A 23,355-nucleotide genomic window follows, 5' to 3' on the forward strand; every position below is an offset into this window, starting at 1 on the left:
CTCCCACTTCACCTTTGACAGGGGTTGTCACAGAGCCCTCCAGCCCGGGAAATTCCCTTGCTGCTGCTTTGCCTGGAGGGAAGCGCTCCTTATTGGTGCAAGAGAGCCAGTGTGGTGGAGGAGAGGCAGTGCAGCATAGTAGTTAGAGTGCCTAGCCCAGACCCTCCAAGTGTCCCTATTTTCCAGTGTGATAAGAATGTTAAGGTCTTAGATATGTAATAAATGTTCATAAATGTACCAAGCAAACATGTACATAAATATATAAACCACATGCCTGAAACCCCCACAGAAAAAAAAGTCCTGAACAAATTGACCTCAATTATTTCTCTGCAAGGTCAAAGTGGGAAACCTCCCCATTGTCTTTTCCCTTCACAAATCCTGTCTTAAGGGCACATTTAAGATATGAATAGGGTGTGAGCCTGTGGCCTGGCTCAGGAACTAAGTATTTATCATAACAAAAAAGACTGGCCAGGCTCCCCAGGCAATCCAATCAAGTGACCATTAAATAGGTAACCTGTCAGACGAGATAAACAAGTCACTCAGATTTCTGTTGTAGACCGCCTTTTCTGTGATGTAGATCTGGGGGGTGGTCTTAGGTTACATCACTTCTGTGATGTATGTATGATGTATCGAGGGGTGGTCTTGAGCTTCAGGGCTGGGAATTTAAAATGTCTATATAAGGCCTTGCGCACCATTGTTCTGGGTTCCTCCTCCCTCCTGCGTGTGGTGAGTGAGGACCCTGTTGCAACAGATCAATAAAGATCAGGCTTACTAGCTGCTTTGCTTCTCGATATTTTCTGGTTGGCCTCTGTTATTTTCTCCTACCAATAGGCAACCTACGTAAGGACTCTGTATGGGCTCTTGGATTCTCCGTAAGGGAAAAAAGGGCAGATTTTTGTTTTCAGCCAGGGAACCCCTGATTTACAGAAGCCATCCCAGTTTCTGATTTGATCCCAGAATGTCCCCGTTTTCCTTAGGACGTCCCTATTTTCATCAGAGAAATGTTGGAGGGTACGGAGCTATCCGACCCCCGAGTTGTCTGAAGCCAATCCTATATAGAGAATTTTTAAAAAATGTTTTATTATGTTTTTATGGTATATATGTTGGAAGTTGCCCAGAGTAGCTGGGCCAACCCAGTAAGATGTGTGGGGTATAAATAGTTAAATTATCATTATGGAATGGGGCGTCCCTATTTTCATTGGAGAAATGTTGGAGGGACCTGGGAGACCTGGGTTCGAATCCTCACTTGTCCATGGTGAAGGTCACGTGGTGAAGTGACCTTGGGCCAGTCTCCCACTCAGCCTAACCTACCTAGATGGGTTCTTGTCGAGATTAAATGAGAAGGGGGTGGGAAGGGGGGGGGGAGGAGGAGAACCAGGCTTGCCACCTTGTGTTCCTTGGAGAAAAAGTGAGATATAAATGCAATAAATAAATGCAATAAATACAGTAAATGAATGAATGAATGATCCTAGAAAGAAAAATATGCCTGCCTTTTGCCTGCAGTGTAGGACCATATCCTTATCCAAGCAGCGAGAGGTTTTGCAGTGGCAAAATTCAGTGCCAAGATTCAGCTTTCCTTTTGGAGAAGAAAATATGTATGGTGCCTTCTGTAGCATTCAATGCAGGGGTCAGCAAACTTTTTCAGCAGGTCCATTGTCCCCCAGACCTTGTGGGGGGCCAGACTATATTTTGAAAAACGTATATGAATGAATTCCTATGCCCCACAAGTAACCCAGAGATGCATTTTAAATAAAAGGACACATTCTACTCATGTAAAAACATGCTGATTCCCGGACTGTCCATGGACCAGATTTAGAAGGCGATTGGGCCAGATCTAGCCCCCATGCCTTAGATTGCCTACCCATGATTTAATGCCTATTTAGGAATCTACAAGTGGAGAGTAGCAGCACCAGCTCCATGGGAAGGGGCGCTGCTCAGTGGTAGAGCATCTGCTTTGAGTGCAGAAGGCCCCAGTTTCAGTCCTCAGCATCTCCAGGTCAGGAGGGGCATCTTCCTTGCCTGAAACCCTGAAGAGCAGCTACCGTATTTTTTGCTGTATAAGACTCACTTTTCCCCTCCTAAAAAGTAAGGGGAAATGTGTGTGCGTCTTATGGAGCGAATGCAGGCTGTGCAGCTATCCCAGAAGCCAGAACAGCAAGAGGGATTGCTGCTTTCACTGCGCAGCGATCCCTCTTGCTGTTCTGGCTTCTGAGATTCAGAATATTTTTTTTCTTGTTTTCCTCCTCCAAAAACTAGATGCGTCTTGTGGTCTGGTGCGTCTTATAGAGCGAAAAATACGGTACTTGTCTGCATCTGACTCAGTGCAAGGCAGATTCCGGTGTTCCTAAGGAGTGAGCAGATCCGCTGTTCTGCATCACTTCCCAGAGAGAGGTGCTTGCTCTCCCACGTACTCACAGCTCATGTTTCTTTCTGCTGCTCTTCCAAAAACACAGATTCTCCCTTAGCTGGGGGAGGAAAGGATGAGTCACCTTTCCCAAATGGGGTTCAGGTTCCAAGGCCGGTCTCTATACATCCCAACATCCTGAGCTGTTAACAAGCAAAGGAAGTTTCTGCTGTCATGTTGCCTGTTCTACAGGACGGTCCTCTGTCTGCAGGGCTGCCCGATCAAAACGAGAGCTTTCCCATCCGATGCAAGTTGCAGGCATGGAGTGGAACTTGCAAACTGCATTGAGATCAAAGGAAGGGGGTGTGAAGAGTTCGAGCCCCCCCCCCATGCCAAGGTCCCAATCTGGATTGTAGCTCCAGTGTTGACGATTTGTCGAAGCTCTTTCCTTTCCCCTACGAAAAGAAAACCAAACCCCACAGTTAAAGCCACATCTATGTAAAAACAGCAGTCATGAAATTAAACGATGTCTGCTTCTTGGGAGAAAAGCAATGACAAACCCAGAGAGCATCTTAAAAAGCAGAGACATCACCTTGCCAACAAAGGTCTGTATAGTCAAAGCTATGGTCTTCCCAGTAGTGATGGAGGGAAGTGAGAGCTGGACCATAAAGAAGGCTGATCGCTGAAGAATTGATGCTGGAGAAGACTCTTGAGAGTCCCATGGACTGCAAGAAGATCAAACCTATCCATTCTGAAGGAAATCAGCCCTGAGCGCTCACTGGAAGGACAGATCGTGAAGCTGAGGCTCCAATACTTTGGCCACCTCATGAGAAGAGAAGTCTCCCTGGAAAAGACCCTGATGTTGGGAAAGATGGAGGGCACAAGGAGAAGGGGACAACAGAAGACAAGATGGTTGGACAGTGTTCTCAAAGCTACAAACATGAGTCTGACCAAACTGCGGGAGGCAGTGGAAGACAGGAGTGCCTGGCGTGCTCTGGTCCAGGGGGTCATGAAGAGTCGGACATGACTAAACGACTGAACAACAACAACAACATGTAAAAACACAAGGGCATAAGAAGAACTTGCTGGATCGGGGCAATGGCCCACCGAGTCCAACATCCTGTTCTCACAGCAGCCAACCAGATGTTTCTGGGAAACAAGCAAAGCAGGATTCGATCTCTAGAGCCTTCTCTTTTCCGGTGGCTTCCCGAAACTGGCATTCAGAAGCATTGTTGCCTCTAGTTGTGGTGGCCGAGTAACAGTGCTACCTCGGGTTACAGACACTTCAGGTTACAGACTCCGCTAACCCAGAAATATTACCTCGGGTTAAGAACTTTGCTTCAGGATGAGAACAGAAATCATGCTCCGGGTGGTGTGGTGGCAGCAGGAGGCCCCATTAGCTAAAGTGGTGCTTCAGGTGAAGAACAGTTTCAGGTTAAGAACGGACCTCCGGAACGAATTAAGTACTTAACCCGAGGTAGCACTGTGGTAGCCAAGTATAGCCTTCTCCTCCGTGAATTTGTCTTACCCCATGGGCATAGGTGTTTTGAAGTGCCAACCTGCAGGGCTCTCTTACTGTGTTTATGCTGAAGTAGGATGCAAACAGGGCCAGGTAACTGTGAAAAAAAAATAAAAATGCTAGGACTGGTTAATCATGTCACTTGAAATAAAATTTCTCCATCTAATTTTTGTTCTGCCCTACACACGCCCCTGAAAGCTGCAGATTGATTAAGCGGAAGATTAGAGGATCAGATGGAATGTGCCGGGAGAAAAGGGAGGGAGCCGTAAGCAGCTGCAGTTGCTGGGCTGGCAAACATTTCCAGATGCGTTTCGGGGCCCTCTTTTTAAGTTAACCTGCCTGTTTTAACGTGTCCCTATTCTTCACTCGGGAGAGGTGCTATAAAGTAAGAAGCTGAGCCAACCAGCATTTGCCATAGGAGGCACTTTCACTGTATTGGCTGAAGCTCATTTTAAACCTTGCAGCAGAAGGCAGGTTTAAATTTAACCAGAACAACCACCCACCCGGGAGATGAGTGGAACCCTGAATTCTGTTCTGCACTGTGCACTTTACAGCACCTGCAAACTGGGCCAGGCGACATGCTCTCGGCTCCCTGGAAATCCAGGGGAATCAGCAGCAGCTGACCTGCTCTTCCTTGGGCGCATTTTTGCACTCGCGTCCAGCAGGTGCCTTCCTGAAAGGGGGGGAGAGGCAGGAGGTCACCACAAGAGACTCACATTGTCAGCGCACAGCTTTCCTGAGGGAACTCAAACAACGCTGAACCCCAGGCCGAGTTGCCCCCACCCGACGCCAGACGCCATTGTTTCCAGCACCTCCTAATTGGAGCAGCTGCCAGCTGTACCCTCAGTGGGGGCGGGGGGGGGGGAGAAGAAGGTCAGGAGGACAATAGGCAGAGGGTAGAAATATGCACAGAATGATTGCGCTGTGGGCTGGGCAGACCAAGGAATTATACTGCGATCATCTCTCAGCCCAGGAATTATATTGCTGTCCATCTCTCAGCCCTTCAAGGCCATGTATGGAATCATTTTCCTAGGTGCCGTGAAGGAATCTATAGAGGTGGGGGAACAGGTCCTCTGTCTGTCTGTCTGTCTGTCTGTTCGTCTGTCTGTCGTCCATCCATCCATCCATTTACAATTTCAAAATGCTGTTAGCGGATCATGCCACCAGACCTCATGAACATACGTTGGTTGGTTGCTTGCCTCGTACACTGTCAGTCCCACTGTCACAGCCCCTGGAAGAAGCAAAGATCATCCGTGTCGAAGCAATGATTCTTCAACATCAACTTCGTTGGACTGGTCATGTTGTGCAGGTGCCTGATGATCGTCTTCCAAAGCAACTACAGTGTTACCTCAGGTTACATACGCTTCAGGTTACATACGCTTCAGGTTACAGACTCTGCTAACCCAGAAATAGTGCTTCAGGTTAAGAACTTTGCTTCAGGATGAGAACAGAAATCGTGCTCCGGTGGTGCGGCGGCAGCAGGAGGCCCCATTAGCTAAAGTGGTGCTTCAGGTTAAGAACAGTTTCAAGTTAAGAACGGAACTCTGGAACGAATTAAGTACTTAACCCAAGGTACCACGGTACTCTATTCTGAACTTTAAAATGGAAAGCGTAATGCTGGTGGTCAACAAAAGAGGTTTAAAGACTGTCTCAAGGCAATTTTTTAAAAATGTAGTATAAAGACCAACAATTGGGAAACGCTTGCCTGCGAGCGCTCCAGTTGGAGAACAGCCTTTACCAAAGGTGTCATGGGCTTTGAAGACACTCAAACTCAGGACGCAAGGGAGAAATGTGCTAAGAGGAAGGCACGCTTGGCAAATCCACACCGTGATCGACTCCCACCCAGAAACCTATGTCTCCACTGTGGAAGGAAGTGTGGGTCCAGAATTGGTCTCCGCAGTCACTTATGGACTCATTGTTAAAACCGTGTTTATGGAAGATAATCTTACTCGGCTATGAGGGATCGCCATAGAAGAAGAAGAATATGCGAGTGGACTGGTTCCATCTGGTTCCAACGTTTAAGGGATAAATAGATTTAATGCCTGCTTTCTCATCACCTGGCAGACAGCAGTGGATGCACAGAAAAGATAGCACACCGGCAGCTGGGAAGCTTTCCCATGGTCTTTTCTCCACAGCCTCCTTTACGTCCTCTCCATCCCCTTTGCATCTGGCCTGGAGGATTCATTGCTGCTTAGCCAGCCCTTCCCCCCAACCTGCTGCTACTGCACTCACAAGCCTGGGAACCCTGTAAATCTCCTCCTGAGCAGATGGCTCTAGGTTCCGTCCATGTGGCAATATGGAGAAGGGAGCAGCGGGCAGGCCGCTTATCCAGCTTCCTGGCTGTGGGATATATTTATTGCAATCGAGGGGTGCATAAATCGTGCAAAATGAATTGGGAAAGAAAACACGGGAGGCAGGAATCTAGCAAGCCCAATTTAAGAGTGGAAAAATGAGAAACAGGAATTAGCAAGGACGTGCGGCTTTTTTGAATTGAAGTTGCTTTTGTTCTAATAAAGCTGATGCTTAAAAAAAATATTTGAGCTGTCAATTGAGCTGTTATCTTTTTGGAACATTGTCTGGCGGGGGTGGCAGGTGTGACCTCAGAAAGATGGGTATATGGAAGGAGATACAGTTGATTTTATGTTGTCGTAAGTTTAGTTTGGTATAGTTATTTGGTTTGTACTTTTTTCATTTGTGTACATTGTCCTGTGACAGTAACATGAAGGATGGTATATAATTATACCATATAAATATTCCTGTTTTTGTTGTTGTTACCCCACCCATGTGACTAGGTTGTCCCAGCCTCTCTGTGTGACTTCCAACATAATAAAAGCACAGTAAAACATCACACATTAAAAACTTCCCGATACAGGGCTGCCTTCAGATGTCTTTGGGAAGTTGCGTTAGTTGTTTATCTGTTCGACATCTGAAGGGGAGGAATGAATGAAATTTACTGATCTGTCCACTGCTATTGGTAGGTCTCTGGGTGATTTTCAGTATATCACAGCAAGAGTTTCTTACTAGCAATAGGAACAAACATACAAAATTATCCACCTCAATCAGGCTGCTAAAATGAGGAAAGCTAACCAGGCGTTTTGGGTGGAAGAATGGGAAGTGGGCTTGATTCAGCTCCTGCAGCTGAAAAGAAATTCCTCAGCTCAGTATTTGCATCCTATTCTAAAACTGTATGTCTTTTTCACCTAGCCGTGGCTGGCAGATCTTGGGGGGGTCTACCAGAAAGCAACATCTGACAAACCTGCCCAACCCAATTTCGGATGCTCCCCGCTTCACTCCGCTGTGCGACGTCTCAGATTTCATTTCCCCTCATCCGTGTGGGTGTCCTCCTGCTGCTATTGCTGTCCCACACTTTCTGCTCCCTAAACTTGGAGATTCCCTGTGCTTTGAAAATCCGAATAGGAGAGCTACATCAGGAGTCTCCAGATCTGAGAGGAGAAAGTACAGTGGTACCTCGGATTACAGACGCTTCAGGTTACAGACGCTTCAGGTTACAGACTCCATTAACCCAGAAATAGTACCTTGGGTGAAGAACTTTGCTTCAGGATGAGAACAGAAATCATGCAGCAGTGGAACAATGGCAGGAGGCCCCATTAGCTAAAGTGGTGCTTCAGGTTAAGAACAGTTTCAGGTTAAGAACGGACCTCCAGAACGAATTAAGTACTTAACCCGAGGTACCACTGTATGGGGCAGGAGTAGCTGGAGGAGAACACCCTCAGGGGGAAGTGGAATTGAAGATGTTCACAGGTGTTATATGCTGACAAGTCCTCACTCCTTTAAGCAATCGTGTTGCAGCAGCCTCTGGCTCAAGCATAAGGGAAGCCCCACACAGAAAGCATTGCAGTAATCTAATCTTGAAGTAACCATTGCATTAGCTACTGTGGCCAGGCTTTCCTGGCCCAGGAATCTTTGCATTCCTTCTTCCATCTCATTTCTCCACCTCTGCCAAAGCCTCACTTTCCAAGTTCTTGCAGTGGTTTCTGGTGAGATGTCAGGGAACTCTCGCGAGATCTCACCGGAAGCCGCCGCTGCAGACCCCCCCAGGTGTCCTTATTTTCCAGGGACAGTCCCAGATTCACAGAAGCCATCCCGGTTTCTGATTTGACCCTGGAATGTCCTGTTTTCCTTAGGACGTCCCTATTTTCATTGGAGAAATGTTGGAGCTTATGTTGCTATGTGACCCCGGGCAGCAGCAGAGGCAGATGAAACACTGGGGGAGGGGGCTGTCCCACAGGATTCTGCCACCCAAGGCATGGGCTTTGGTCTGCCTCATGGATGAACTGGCCCTGCCTTCTTCTCGGCTCATTTAGTCCTGCTCAGAGAGGTTTTCTCTGGGAGCTGCTGCCTCTTTGCCCCAGATTACTCAGGCATCTCTGACTCATCTCACTGCTTATCGCATGCAACCCTTTCTGTTGCGGCTAACCAGCCTCGCGAATTACTGACGCTTTGTCTGGAAATGCCTGTGGGTCATGTCGCCTTGGTTGCATGCGTGGATGAGGGCATGGAGAAGAAGATCTAGTGCCAAGAGGGATGCTTCAGAAAGCAAAGCAAAGCAAAGAAAGAAAAAAGAGGCTTCCATTCTTTTGCGTCATGAGCTGAACCTGGTTCTCCTTGCTCTGAGGCCCGAAAACCTTGATGGTGTAGGGAAAGATGGAAGAAATGCTGTCACTTCCTGCAGGATTGGTTCAGAGCTCCAGGTTTTGGAGGGGCCTTAGCAAGATGCCCTTTGTGGATCCCCCTCCCTCAACTAGTCTAGCTCTGGGGTCCCTAACGCAACACCCATGGGCACTGTGGTACCCTCAGTGGCTCAACATGATGAAGGACCCCTGCCCATCTCAATATTTTTAACTGAGTGTTTGAGCTGTTGGTTGGCTGCTGGGTGGGGGAACGAGGAGGTTGACTACTTTTTATGGTCTTTCCTCCCCCGCCGAGAATAGCATTTCACTTGCTTTTGAGGGCATGTATGTGTTTCTGAGCAAGGGATGTGGGTGGTGCTGTGGGTTAAACCACAGAGCCTAGGTCTTGCCAATCAGAAGGCTGATGGTTCGAATCCCCGCGATGGGGTGAGCTCCCATTGCTCGGTCCCTGCTCCTGCCAACCTAGCAGTTTGAAAGCACAAACTGCAAGTAGATAAATAGGTACCGCTCCAGCGGGAAGGTAAACGGCGTTTCCGTGTGCTGCTCTGGTTCGCCAGAAGCGGCTTAGTTATGTTGGCCACATAACCTGGAAGCTGTATGCCGGCTCCCTCGGCCAGTAAAGCGAGATGAGCACTGCAACCCCAGAGTCGTCCGCGACTGGACCTAATGGCCAGGGGTCCTTTACCCTTTACCTTATGTGTTTCTGAATGTCATGTCATCAGTTTTTCTTTGGTGAAATGGATATTTTGTGGTGCCCATGACGGTTCCTTACATTTCCAGGTGTGTCCCTGGGCCCAAAGAGGCTGGGGACCCCTGGATTACCTCCTTGCTGCAACAATTCCAAGCTCAGCCCTAATTTGGACTGGAATGCCTTTCAATTCATGAAGAAATGAGATGGTCAAATACATGAAACTGCTTTGTATACAGGGTCAGGCCACTGGCGCATCTAAGCCAGTACTGTCTCCTCCAGGGATGGGCAGCCTCTAATCCTCCTGATGATAATGGACTCCAACTCCCATCATCCCCAACTACTGAGCATGCTAACTTTGGCTGATGGGAGTTGGAGTCAAGCAACGTCTGTAAGGCCACAGCTTCCTCCCTCCTGCTCTGTTTGAGGGACTGCCTGGTCCAAAAACCAAGATAATGAACCCTGAGAAGGAAGACATGGACTAGGTTTCTGGCAAAGGTCTTTTGCAGCTCTGTGGCTTGAGAGTGGTAAGATGGAGATTTCAGGAATAGCACCAGAATTAAACAGTCATTCATGAGGACTAGCAGAGTGAAACAACTTAAAAGACTTGGGTGCACTGTGAACTAGGAAGTCCCCAAACCTCACCTCTGCGTGAACTGACTTTATGCAAGCCGTCGTTTCTCAGCATCAACTTCCTCCATCTGCAATATGTTGCAAGGATATTCCTGCCTGCAGAGTGCTTTGAGGATTCCAAAACTGCCCTATCAAAATGCAAGGAGTGCTTCGTCTGTGCTTAATATGCAATTCTAACTTGGAACATGAAGCTCAAGCTAGCCTAGATAGCTCAGCTGGTCAGAGCATGGTGCTGATAATGCCAAGGTCACAGGTTTGATCCCCGTATGGGACAGCTGCATTGCAGGGGTTGGACAAGATGATGCTCAGGGTCCCTTCCAACTCCACAATTCCATGATTCAAAGCAATTCCAATTAAAAACATTATCTCTCTGATTCTTGGGGTGCCAGGTGGGGATCACCTGGCCTGCTCTTGTGCCTGAGGGACAGACAAATGCCGTTCCTTGTAACAATAGTGTTATGGATTTTTTTTTAATGGTGGTGTGGTCAGTCTGTATGATACTCTGTGTCCCTTCCAAACCTGTGATCTTGTATCTGTGAGGACAGAATGTATAAGAGGAAGCTTGTCCGACCGGTTCTTTCGTGAAGCTAGTTGTTTTGGCTGACCAAGAAAGTACCACCATTTACATTACCAATGGATGGGCTCTTTCTCACCTCACCTGGCTGGATGCTACAATCATCCTAGGTAGGATGAAGTAGGTCTGGGTTTTTGAGGGAGATGGGTGGGTAAGCTGGGCTGATGCTGGAACCTGGAGAGATGGAGGCACATCTTGCTCTGGGCTGGATCCAAAACTGAGACTTGAGGTCCACAGGGGTCCCTTCCCGCTCTACAATTCTAAGATCCCATGATTGCATAATAAGTCTCTGAGCCTGCTGACAAGCCCTCACCCCTTTCAGCAATCGTGCTGCAGCATTCTGCAGCTACAGCTTCCGGATCAAGCACATAAGGGAAGCCCTACATATAGCACACTGCAGTAATCCAATACTGAAGTAATCAGTGCGTTAAAATTGAAATACTTTATTGTCACTTGTACAACTTGTATGCAGTGAGATTACATGAGCACCCCCCACTCAGCTCTCTTAGTCTTAATTCCCCTCGTTTACTGACGCACACCCACCAAACCCGAAAGTCAGTTGCCCCATTGTTATCTTTTCATTCAGCAGCCTAAGAGCCCATGGATAGAAGCTGTTCTTTACCCTGTTGGTGCGACTAATCATTCTTCTAAATCTTCTGCCTGAGAGCAGGAGATCAAGAAATTGCTGGCCAGGGTGTGAATCATCCCTGAGGATTTCCCTCACTCTCCTGAGGCGACATTCTTCCGCTATTTCATCCAGCAGATTAACGGGACAGCCCATAATATTTTGTGCTGTATTCACCACCCTCTGAAGGCACTTCCTATCAGATGATGTCAAACCAGCGTACCACACCGTGATGCAGTATGAAAGGACACTTTCTATTTTTGACCAGCAGAAGGAGATCATCAAATGTTGATTGACATCGTTCTTCTGCAAGATTCTGAGGAGAGGGTGTCTCTGTTGGGCTTTCTTAACCACCTGGGTTGCATTGATTTTCCAAGTAAGGTCTTCACTGAGATAAACTCCTAGGAATTTAAAGGAAGAGACTCTCCACACAGCCCTCCCTGATGTAGAGCGGGGCTGGTTCTCCTCTCTTCCTCCGAAAGTCCAAACCATCTCCTTTGTCTTGCTGATATTAAGGTGCAAGTTGTTCCCTAGGCACCATGTAGATATTTTTTGGACCTCCCCTTAACGCAGTTAACTACTGTGCCAAGGTTTTCCACGCCCAGGAATTTTCCCATTCCTTCTTCTCTTGGGGGTCCTCTAAACTCTGCAATTCGATGGTTCTACGGTCATCTTCCTGGAGCCCCTTACCTCTGCTCGCCCTCCCCAAACCACCCTTTGAAAAAAAGCTCTTTCCTGTTCCTGAGGAGGATCATTTCCAGCATCTGAAGGGAAGCCACCCCTCATTAGCATGTCCCTCACGCCCCTTTGGCTGGCTCCCCCCCACCCCCAATCTTGGAATGCGCACCAGTTCCCATCTTTGTCCTGGTACCTCCCAAGCGGATGTGAACACGCTGCTCTCCTGCTCTGGCTGGCTGTAGCCTCCATCCCAATTAAGAGGTGGCCAGCGCCATTGTCCCAGGCATTCCAGATCCGTGTTGAGTGCCCCCCCAGCTCCCCCCACCAAAGGCTCTCAGATAAAGAGGGCTCAGTGAAGGCTTTGTAAAAGAGAGTTTCTGCCTGATTAATGGTCACATGGCGGCACTTTCAACTTGGCTGGAATTGCGAGTGCGAGGGAGAAAGAGAGAATTCCAGGCCTCCCCCCCCTGCCCCCCCAGTACAAAGAGATCAGGACAAAACCCTCATAAATCTGTTCCCAGCGCCATCAACAGAATTTATCCTTCCGCTAAGTGGATCGGGCGATTCATTGGGAACGGCTGCTGGTTTGCAGCCCAGTATTTGCTGTGCAAAGTTTTCCCCTCAGCTCTGAACACCACTTGCCCACACCACTAATATATATATATATATATATATATATATATATATATATATATATATACACATATCAGTTCCAACAATCATTTAACATAGCTTCTTATCTTATTTTAGACTTGCGTCAACAACCTCTAGAGATTTTCAGTTCTTTATCACTTGTTCTGCATTTCTTAATTTCTCTATTACTCTTAATTATCATTAACTAATAATTCTCCTCATAGTCTTACTTGCAATATTTCAAATAATCATCCTTACAGAACTTCTTGCAGTCCTACTCGCGTAATCTGTTTATTACAATTGCTTTTCAAATAGTTAGAATATTTACTCCAGTCCTCTAAGAATCTTTGATGCCGCAGGTTTCGAGCCTTTCCTGTTAATTTATCTAATTCTGCATAGTCCATTAATTTCATTTGCCATTCTTCTTTCTCCGGTAATTCTTCTTGCTTCCATTTTTGTGCCAATAATATTCTTGCTGCCGTTGTTGCATATGAAAATAATTTATAATCCTGTCTGTTAATATCCTCCGCCCACACCACTAATCTGGTAGCCAAGGAACTCTTCTGACATCCTTAAAGAATAAGAGAATCTTAGAGTTGGAAGGGACCCCGGGGCCATCTAGTCCAACCCCCTGCAATGCAGGAATCTCAACTAAAGCATCCATGACAGACGGCTATGGAAGAGCCAAAGTGAGTCCTACTTTTAGGAGCTGCTTCATGGACGTATGTTGAGAATGGATTTTAGATCCAGCCAGGATGGTCTTCTACAATGTCTTCTTCAGATGTTTTGGACTACAACTCCCATGCTGGCTGAGGTGCCTGGGTGCTGCAACCAGCCCAAAGGAGGGTGCCAGACTGAAGGCTGGTCTAGGGAAGCCTCAGAGTGCCCTGCAAGCTGCATTAGAACTTTACAAATTTGCCTGCAGTGGTTGGCATAGAAACCCAACAGCTGGACCTGCGTTGCATGTAGTTCTGACACACATCTGGCCACAGGATGCACACTGTGGCTTGCACTGTTTTTGTTTGTGTCTGTCTGTCTGTCTGTCTGCTATGATTATTGTGGCCAAGTGCACAGATCTCCTGTCCCTTTCATAGTAAGGCAGCAGAAGGGATTTCAGCAGGCTTAGAGCTTTCCTCAGGATCCATTCATTGCATCCAGACACCAGTGTGCACTGTGTGAAGAAGTGCTTTCTTTTATTGATCCTGAATCTTTTCCCAGGTCAGAAAAGAGGGGCAAGATAAAGACACCGAACTGTGAGGCTTCCCCCTTCCACATGCAACGCTACCCCAGCCCTTTGCAGTGTCCCTTTTGCTCTCTCTATCACAGAGACACTTGAGTTTCCTTATTCGTCTGCATCTGGCTTCCCAGGCACCAGGAAAACAGCTTTGGGCCTCCTTCCCCTGCGGAGTAATTAACATGATCAGAGATGGAAGCAAATCCTCACGGACCGCTGTGTTTTCTCTGCAGCTGGTCATATGATACAGATTCCAGAGATGCATCCACCTGCAAAGATCTACTGTTAGGGCAAGTCCCCCCTCCCCCCCCTTTCTAGACTTCTCTGACATTATTAACCAATAGCAGCTTTCTCTTCATTCTAATATCTTTGGGTGTAATGAAGGGTGACGACTGTTGTACATTAAGAGAGCAGAAGGTTGCTGCAATGCGCTCTGTGTGGGGCTGCCCCATGGGCCTGGTCCAGAAGCTTCAGCTCATGGAAGCAAGTCTCCAACATTCCTCAGATGAAAATAGGGACGTTTCTCACTCCCCTCCAAGTGACCCTCCTCGACCCCTCATTTTCATCCCCTCACTCAGAGCATTTCCACCACCAACGGGATGCAGCACACATGCCTTCCACCTTCCTGAGAAACCCTCTTGATCCTGATTTTACTTTATTCTTCAATAAAAGTAAAGGGACCCCTGACCATTAGGTCCAGTTGTGACTGACTCTGGGGTTGCAGCACTCATCTCGCTTTATTGGGAGCCGGTGTACAGCTTCCAGGTCATGTGGCCAGCATGACTAAGCTGCTTCTGGTGAACCAGAGCAGCGCACGGAAATGCCGTTTGCCTTCCCGCCGGAGCGGTACCTATTTATCTACTTGCACTTTGACATGCTTTCAAACTGCTAGGTTGGCAGGAGCAGGGACCGAGCAACGGGAGCTCAACCCGTCGTGGGGATTCAAACCGCCAACCTTCTGATCGGCAAGTCCTAGGCTCTGTGGTGCAGGGCCACCCTGGGTGGGAAGAAAGGGGGAGCGGAGCAAAAGGAGTATTGATTTCTTTAAAAAATGCTTTGCATCTGCATCTAATCTTTCCCCATTCCAAAATTTATTTATTGGGGTTTGTATGTTTTGGTAAATCTACCAAAGAATAAGGGACGCGGGTGGCGCTGTGGTCTAAACCACTGAGCCTCTTGGGCTTGCCAGTCAGAAGGTCGGCGGTTCAAATCCCCGTGATGGGGTGAGTTCCCGTTGCTCTGTCCCAGCTCCTGCCAACCTAGCAGTTCGAAAGCACACTAGTGCAAGTAGATAAATAGGTACCACTGCAGCAGGAAGGTAAACAGTGTTTCCGTGTGCTCTGCTTTCCATCATGATGTTCTGTTGCGCCAGAAGCGGTTGAGTCCTACTGGCCACATGACCTGGGAAGCTGTCTGTGGACAAACGCCTGCTCCGGCAGCCTGAAAGCGAGATGAGGGCCGCAAACCCATAGTCACCTTTGACTGGACTTTACCCTCCAGGGGTCCTTTATTTTTTTTACCTTTGCCCTCTACCTGCCCCTCAGAGCTGGTGCATCACCCAGGGCTGAGCCTTGGCAGCCTCTACAAGCTGCCCAAGGGAGGAGGCCAACAGTGGCGGCCATGGAGAGGCCACAGGATGTGACCTTGTCACCACCACGTGCATCTTTTCGTGTGGTTCTCTCGTGCAAGCAAGCTGGCTCCTGCAGCAGAGCCACACCGAAAGCCACACATCCCGATTTTCGTCAGTGTAATATTGGAGGGTATATTTTTTCCAGACAAATATGGCTGGTCCCATGCTGTGGAATAATACTCTTCCTCCAGAGACTTGGCAGGTAACCTCACTTTTGACTTTCAGGTGTCTCTCGAAGATTTGTGCTGCTTTGTTCTTCTTTTGATCAGCCAGTCACCTTAGTGAGTATCTGCCTTAAAATAATAATAATAATACTTATGATTCAGCAGTAAACACTGCCCTGATATTTTATGATATGTTTGGCGCAGAAATGAATGAAGCAACCACAACCACCCCCTGCCCTATAAGATGTTCAGATGGAAGAGTCTCCAAAGGGGTTCTGCCTCACAGTCGCTTCCTGCACCGAGAACCAGGCGAGGATGTATAATTTATCCCAGGACAAACAAAGGCTGGGTTGGGGAGCTGGTCCAAGGCTATTGCAGGCCAGACTTAGCTGCTAAATAGACACAAGCTGTCTTCATGGGGATGTTTTTCAAGGCCCGGTTGGCTGTATTCTCTCTGCTCACATCTGGAAAATGACTCTCATCTGCCAATAAACAGGCGTCCAGGGGAAGGGTAGGGTTATAACTGTCCTTCCTTTGGGACCCCACAGAGACAAGGTAGGAAGAGAACAGGGAGAGGTAGAGTGGCAGAAAAACAGCTCTCTGTGTGTGTGCATGTGTTTTCAGCTGCAAAATGAAGAAGAATAACAGGAAAAACAGATTCTGTTGGCCTCAGTCTATTCCAGCTGGGGGATATAGGGGAAAATGGTTTCCTTTACAGAAGGCACATCGAAGCTGATTTGCCGGGAGCCAGCGCAAAACCAGTGTGGCCAGTTTGGTGTTCTGGTTGGAGTGCTGGACTGGGACCTGGGAAATGAGGGTTCAAAACCCCACTTGGTGACCTTGGGCCCATCACTGCCTCTCAGCCCAACCTACCTCACAGGGTTGCTGTGGGATTAAATGAGGAGGAAAAGAGCCATGTATATAGCCTTGAGCTCTCTGGAGAAGAAGGTGAGGTGGAAATGCAACAAATAAAATGAAAATTTAAAAACTGTACAGCAGCAATGTCCAACCGGTCAGCCGCGATTGACAGGTAGATCGCCGGGGTTCTCCAGGTTGATTGCGGGAGTTAAAAAAGAGATTGCCCTGTTGCTTCTTAGCCATCACGACGCCCCCCGCCCCCGGCACTATGTTCCATCGCTGCTGCTGCTTTGACAGGTTGCATTCCCTACGTCGGTGGCAGAGTGGGGGAAGGAGGGAGGGCAGCTGACTGTTGGGCAATCGATGTTATTAATTCGTTCCCCAAAGAAGCTTCCCCAAAGAAGTCTCTCCCCCTAAAAAAAGCTCAACAACTATGGGCAATGACAAAGGGCAATGACAAAGATCACTGCCAGTTTTATTATACTGGGAGTAGATCACAGTCGCTAGAAAGTTGGATGTGTTTGCTCTACAGCTTCTGATCCCTGGACCTAAAGGAGGCAGAACATAGGCATTGCTGCTAGCAGCCATTTGGCGCTGTGGGTTAAACCACTGAGCCTAGGGCTTGCCGATCAGAAGGTCGGTGGTTCGAATCCCTGTGACGGGGTGAGCTTCCGTTGCTCGATCCCAGCTCCTGTCAACCTAGCAGTTCAAAAGCACGTCAAAGTGCAAGTAGATAAATAGGTACTGCTCCGGTGGGAAGGTAAACGGCGTTTCCGTGCACTGCTCTGGTTTGCCAGAAGCGGCTTAGTCATGCTGGCCACATGACCCGGAAGCGGTACACCAGCTCCCTTGGCCAATAAAGCGAGATGAGCGCCGCAACCCCAGAGTCGTCCGTGACTGGACCTAATGGTCAGGGGTCCCTTTACCTTCATGAATCTGTCCAACCATCTTTTAAAGCCATCCACGTTGGAGGCCATAGTTTGATGATTGGCTGTGTGAAGGAGGCCTTTCTTTTAACTGTGCCAGCTCTGGAGGGCCTGGCTGTGTCCGGGTTCAAAGGTGGGACCCCTGAGCTGTGCGAAGGTGCCGCTGTCTGCCGGTGTCCTTTCTACTGGCAGAGAAGAAGAGGTTTGCATTTGGCAGCGCAGGCGAGGTCCAGAATCCCTTTCTCCATTGTCTGCGGACATCCAGGCCTTTCGATTCCCACAGTCGCCGGGACAATAGAGACACAACAGGTTTCTCTGGGGAGAAAACATAATCTGAGAGATACCAAGCTTCTGAAAAAAGCTCTTCCTCAAAACAACCGAAGGAAATAAAAGGTGCAGTGAGAAAGCTCCTTGGGTCCCCTGAATCGGCCGACACCTGATAGGCTTGCTTGGGGTATTATTTGTCCGGCATTGTCTGTCTTCTGAATGTGATGCTTGTTCCTGAAGGCTAATGGAAAAGAGAGGGAGAGTCGCGGAAGACAGAGGTGCTCTGCTTTTCTCCTTCAGGCGATGCCAAGCCCGCTTTGTCCCACACAGGCCTGAAAGCGAGAATCAAAGGCGGAGAGTAAAAAAGACCAACGAGGGACAGGAGGGGAACAAGAGCCCAGAATGCTCTTAGCCGTCATGAAAAAACTGGGTCACGGCTATAGAATGACATGGAGGGAAGCGGCAGCAGCCTTGGGGTGATAATGCTCCATATGGCCCACTAGGGTGGAGGCTTGTGGGAGACTGAGCCCGCTCCTCAGCGAGGGTCACCAAGATACTATTGGAGCAGATTCACATTACCTTTTGGGTAGTGTTTCACGCATCTCGAGCAGCGCTCATCCAGATGCCAAACAGCTGTCGGTGATGCCGAAGGTTTCTTAAGCAGAAACATTATATGCAGTTTTTTTGCAGCAGGGGTCTAAACACAGGCCTGTAGCAGGGTTTGCATTAGTCCAGGCTTCCTCCACCTCGGCCCTCCAGATGTTTTGAGACTACAATTCCCATTATCCCTGACCACTGGTCCTGCTAGCTAGGGGTCATGGGAGTTGTAGGCCAAAAACATTTGGAGGGCAAGCTTGAGGAAGCCTACATTAGTCCAAAGGTGCAAGAAGGGGGGGTCTGGATGATGTTCTGCGCTGCAAGGAGCTGCAAACACTAGTACTACTGCTGCTACTAATTTATTATTTATACCCAGCGCCTCTGGCTGGGTTTCCCCAGCCACATTTAATCAACTGCGCCCGATCTAAAAGTCTGCCAGCAGCCATGCAGATGGCACATCATTAATTCATTGATACTTTAAAAAGAGATTTAATACCAGCCCTGACGCTCTAACCACTTTATCATACTGATGTGATGGCTTTCTTTGTAATGGATTGCTTTCTTTGAAGTTTGAGTTCATTTTCATTTTTAATGCCGTGTGTGTGTGTGTGTTCGCGTGCACATGCAAACCACATTGGGGGGTCTGTGTTTGGGCAATAAGTTTTTGCCCCTGTTCCCCTCCCAGAGCTACAATTCCCAGAGTTCCCTGGGAAGAGGGGTTGATTGTGAATGCGCTCTGGGAATCGTAGCTCTGGATGGGGAATAAGGGGATCTCCTAGCAGCTCCCAGCATCTTTATCAAATCGCAGCTCCCATAATTCTTTGGGGGAAGCCATGACTCTTTGAAGTGGCATCGTAGCATGTTAAACGAGTGCTGTGAGTGTGACTTCAGATTCAGAACGGAGGTTTCTGTAATGAGTGCAGAACGGAGGCAGCTGGCAAAGGTTGCTGCAGAGTCCAGAAATGTCTTCTGCCCAGTGGCGTAGTGTGGGGGGTGCAGGGGGGGCCGGGCGCAACATCGGGGGGGGCGCGCTCGCACTCGCAGCTCTCTGCCCCTACCTGGCTCACTCACTCTCTCTCACTGCAGTGCTGGCTGTGCGAATCCGATCCGAGCCGCCGGGTCGCCGCCCACTGTGGAGGGGGGGGTGCCAGGCATGCGGTGCGGTGCGGAGAGAGAGCGAGGGACTATCTGGTGGAGGGACAGTGCAGCGGTGGGCGCAAATTACTTGTCTTGCCCCGGGTTAGGGGGCGCAAATTACTTGCCTTGCCCCGGGTGCTGACAACCCACGCTACGCCACTGCTCCTGCCCTATCTTTCCAGCTCACCAGCTCCCTTCGACTCTACGTTGGTTGGAGTTAGCCTCTCTTCCTTCTTCTTCTTCTTCTCTCTAATTCATCTGTGCTGTCCGTCCCCCCCCCCTCTTTTCTCCCCAAGGAGATCCGTGAGTTGTTCGCCTGTTTGTTTTCCTTTTCAGTTTGAGGCTTTGCAGATATTAAAATATAATCCAGGAAGAATTTGCTTTCTGGAGGATTATTTGATGAAGGAGGAGGTCATCTGGGAGCTGGAAGGAGGGGAGCAAGGAGAGGTTTTAATTTCCCCTCCATGTCCCTTTTGGGTTCCGTGTTTACGCTTCCCTAGAAACAATAGCAGCTGTGATGGGAACAAAGTCGGAGCCTTTAAAATATTCCTGGCATTACAGGAGGCTGTGATCAAAGAATTCTGATCCGAAACAGTAACACTAGACAGGGGTGCATTGGGGTTCAAGGCTAAAATAGTTGACATTGCTCAAACAGTGTGTTTGTCATTATGCAGGGGATTGATAGTTTAGAGGTGGCAAGACACACGGGTAATCTAGAGGGGCAGGTGAAAGGGGGAACACAAATAAACATGTGCTGCATATGTACACGTTCCTAGGTCCCATTGCCTTGTCACATTCTGGTGTGACAAAGAGATGGAACCCAGGGTGGAGCTATGCTGAGGTCATGCAACACAGACTCACGTCTGAGCTCAGCCTCTCCTAGGTGAACATAGGAAGCTGTCTCGTACTGAGTCAGATCACTGGTCCATCTATCTCAGTATTGTCTACACTGACTGGCAGCAGCCGTCCAAGATTTCAGGCAGAAGTCTCTCCGAACCCAACCTGGAGATGTTGGGTATCAAACCTGGGACCTTCTGCTTGCAAGGCAGACATTCTGCCTTCTCCCAACCGGGGGATGTGTTGGACTACAACTCCCATCCTCCCTGACCATTAGGCATGCTGGCTGGGGCTGAGGGGAGCCTGAGAACATCTGGTGGGCATCAGGCCAGCGGATACTGCCTTAGGGGCTTCCACAGAGATCTAACAGATCAACCCAATGTGCAGCAGCTGTGAAGAAAAGGCAAATTCCATGCTAGGGATCATTAGGAACGGAATACTGCACAGAACTGGTTGCCTCGCCTCCAAAAGGATATTGCAGATCTGGAAAAGGTTGAGAAGGAGCAACCAAAATCGTTCAGGGGGTGGAGAAACTTTTTAGTTTAGTGAAAAGACTGAACTGAAGGCAATGTGATATGAGCTTATAAAATTATGCATTGGATACAGAAAAGGTTTTCTCCCACTCTCAGAACACCAGAATTTGTGAACATACAATGAAGCTGAACGTTGGAAGGTTCAGGTTGGAGGCAGTAACAAACCTTCTTCTTCTTCTTCTTCTTCTTCTTCTTCTTCTTCTTCTTCTTCTTCTTCTTCTTCTTCTTCTTCTTCTTCTTCTGCGATCCCTCATAGCCGAGTAAGACTGAGTTCCATGAACACAATCTTAACAGTGAGGCCTTATGTGACTGTGGAGGCCAGTTCTGGATCCACACGTCCTTCCACAGTGGGGACATAGGTTTCTGGGCAGGAGTTGATCATGGTGAGGGTCTGCCAAACATGCCTTCCTCTTAGCATGTTTCTCCCTTTCGTCCTGTGTTTGAGCGTCTTCAAAGTCTATGACACCTTTGGTAAAGGCTGTTCTCCAATTAGAGCACTTGCAGGCCAGTGTTTCCCAGTTGTCAGTGTTTATGCTACATTTTTTAAGATTTGCCTTGACCACTAGCATTACACTTTCCATTTTCAAGTTCGGAATAGAGTAGTTGCTTTGGAAGACGATCATCAGGCATCCGCACAACATGACCAGTCCAACGAAGTTGATGTTGAAGAATTATAGCTTCAACACTGGTGATCTTTGCTTCTTCCAGTACATGGACATTAGTTCGCCTGCCTTCCCAAGTGATATGTAAAAATTTTCGGAGACACTGTTGATGGAATCTTTTGAGGAATTGGAGCTGGCGTTTTTATTATTATTATTATTATTATTATTATTATTATTATTATTATTATGGATTTTCTTGTTTTACAGAAGTAAGTGTAATGCCTCGTTGTTCTTTTTTTTCCATGTGACATTTTTACAAATCCATTTCATTTGTTGAGGCATTAGGGGGAGAAGAAAAGCAAAAAGAAAAGAAAAAAGAAAGGGGGGTGGAGAGAGGGAAGATGGATGGGGGTGGGGTCGGGTGGCGGTGTTTCTATTATGTTTAATGTATGTAGAGTTTGGGGTCAGCGTTGTTTGTGTTGTTCACTTGTGTTCCTTTGGTGGTGAGAGAGGTTGGGGTTGGCCTAGGGTGTGATTGTTTGCTTGTGATTGGCTGTGGTGATCTTTGTTTTCGTGTGTGAGTGAGGTGGGTGGGTGTTTTGGATCAGGTTAGCCATATTGATTTGTATGCTGTTGGTGGATTATTGTCATTGTCCTGTTGGGCTGTGTATGTGATAAAGGGGAGCCATACCGGGGTGAAGGCGTCTTCTTCTGTTTGTCCCCGTGTCAGTTTCAGTTTATTAGTTAATTTTTCTAGTAGGGCTGTTTGGGAGCTGGCATTTTATAAGTGGTCCATGTTTCACAAGCATACAGCAAGGTTGATAATACAATAGCTTTGTAGACAAGCATTTTGGTTTCCCTGCGAATGTCCCAGCACAGTAACGCATACCATTGGGACATCCTCCTGGCCAATGTGAGAACGGGATTCTGGGCTCAATGGCCCATTGATGTGATCCAGCAAGGTTCTTCTTATGCTCTTTTGCTCTTAAGGAATATAGACGAAGCTGAAGAGACAGTGTTGTGCAGTGGTTAGGGCGTCAGACTAGAATCAAGTCCCCACTTGTCCATAAAGCTTGGTGAAATGTCCTTAGACTTCATGGCATATTCCCAATGGGAAACTAAGCCACAAATTACTGTTCTTTTTTTTTTGAGGGGGGGGAAGAATTCCCATCTTTGTTTTCTTCTCTCTTTCTTAGAAACCACTTTCTAGACATTTCTATCCTTTCCCAATACAGACTGATTTCAAAGTGTATATTTGTATGTGGTTAAGCGATTAAATAACTCTTTCCCCAGGGAAAAAGCTGGGAAGGTTAGCTCCCCTTGGTTAGCCACGGGGAAAACATTCCATCGCGGTGACAGATTAGAATGACTGGGTTTTTAAGGACTTTTCGGTAAAAAATATAACCCAAGTCCTTGAAAAATTAAAAAAGCCAACCTTTAATTATTATTTTTTTGACTGCTGCCCCCTCTCTCCCCCCTTTCACTGTTTGGGTGTTTCAGGAATGGAATCTTGTTGCAACTGAAACCCCCAGAGAGGTATAATTAAGGCTCCATTTAAAATCTGCCTCTCCAGGCTGCACATGTGAGCTTTCGTCACTTGATGGTGTGAAGCTGCAGCCATCAAGTGATTACATTCACATGCAAACAGAGCCATTGCAAAGAGCGGGTCCAGAGGCTCTACTCCTCCCCTGACACCCCGTATGTCAATAAAACTATATATCCTACAGACACCACAGTCTGCATTGATCTGCATTGTAAGGAAACTGAACCCTGGGAAAGTGCAGGCAGCAGGCATGCTATATGTGGGGGGCTGGGGTGTTGAGCCCCCCCCCCCAAAATGTTAAATGAGGGTCCTCCCATCAGGCCTTTAAGAGGGCACACTGGGTCCTGTGGGGCCTCCTCCTGCCATGTGACGTCATGCGCACTGCATGTGTGATGTCACACATGTGCTGGGTCCCACAGTGTTGCACAGAACCCGGCACGCCTGGCAGGCACCCCTAAAACCCCTTGCTGCTCGGACGTTGGTGTTGGGCCTGACAATATGTCAAAGCCATCAGAAGCTCGTTGTCCGGCACCTCTTGTGGCGGGGAGTTCCGTAAGTGATTTACTTGGTCGAGAGAAGTCCTCCTTTCTCTGCGGCTCCTTTGAAAAAGCGAGCGTTAATTTGGCTCGAAACCTTCAGAGGTGCTGAGATGTTCACGAGTTTCACCGGCTCCCATCTGGG

This window comes from Podarcis tiliguerta (assembly GCF_965153285.1).
Source record: "Podarcis tiliguerta genome assembly, chromosome: 14".
In the NCBI taxonomy this organism is placed as follows: domain Eukaryota; kingdom Metazoa; phylum Chordata; class Lepidosauria; order Squamata; family Lacertidae; genus Podarcis; species Podarcis tiliguerta.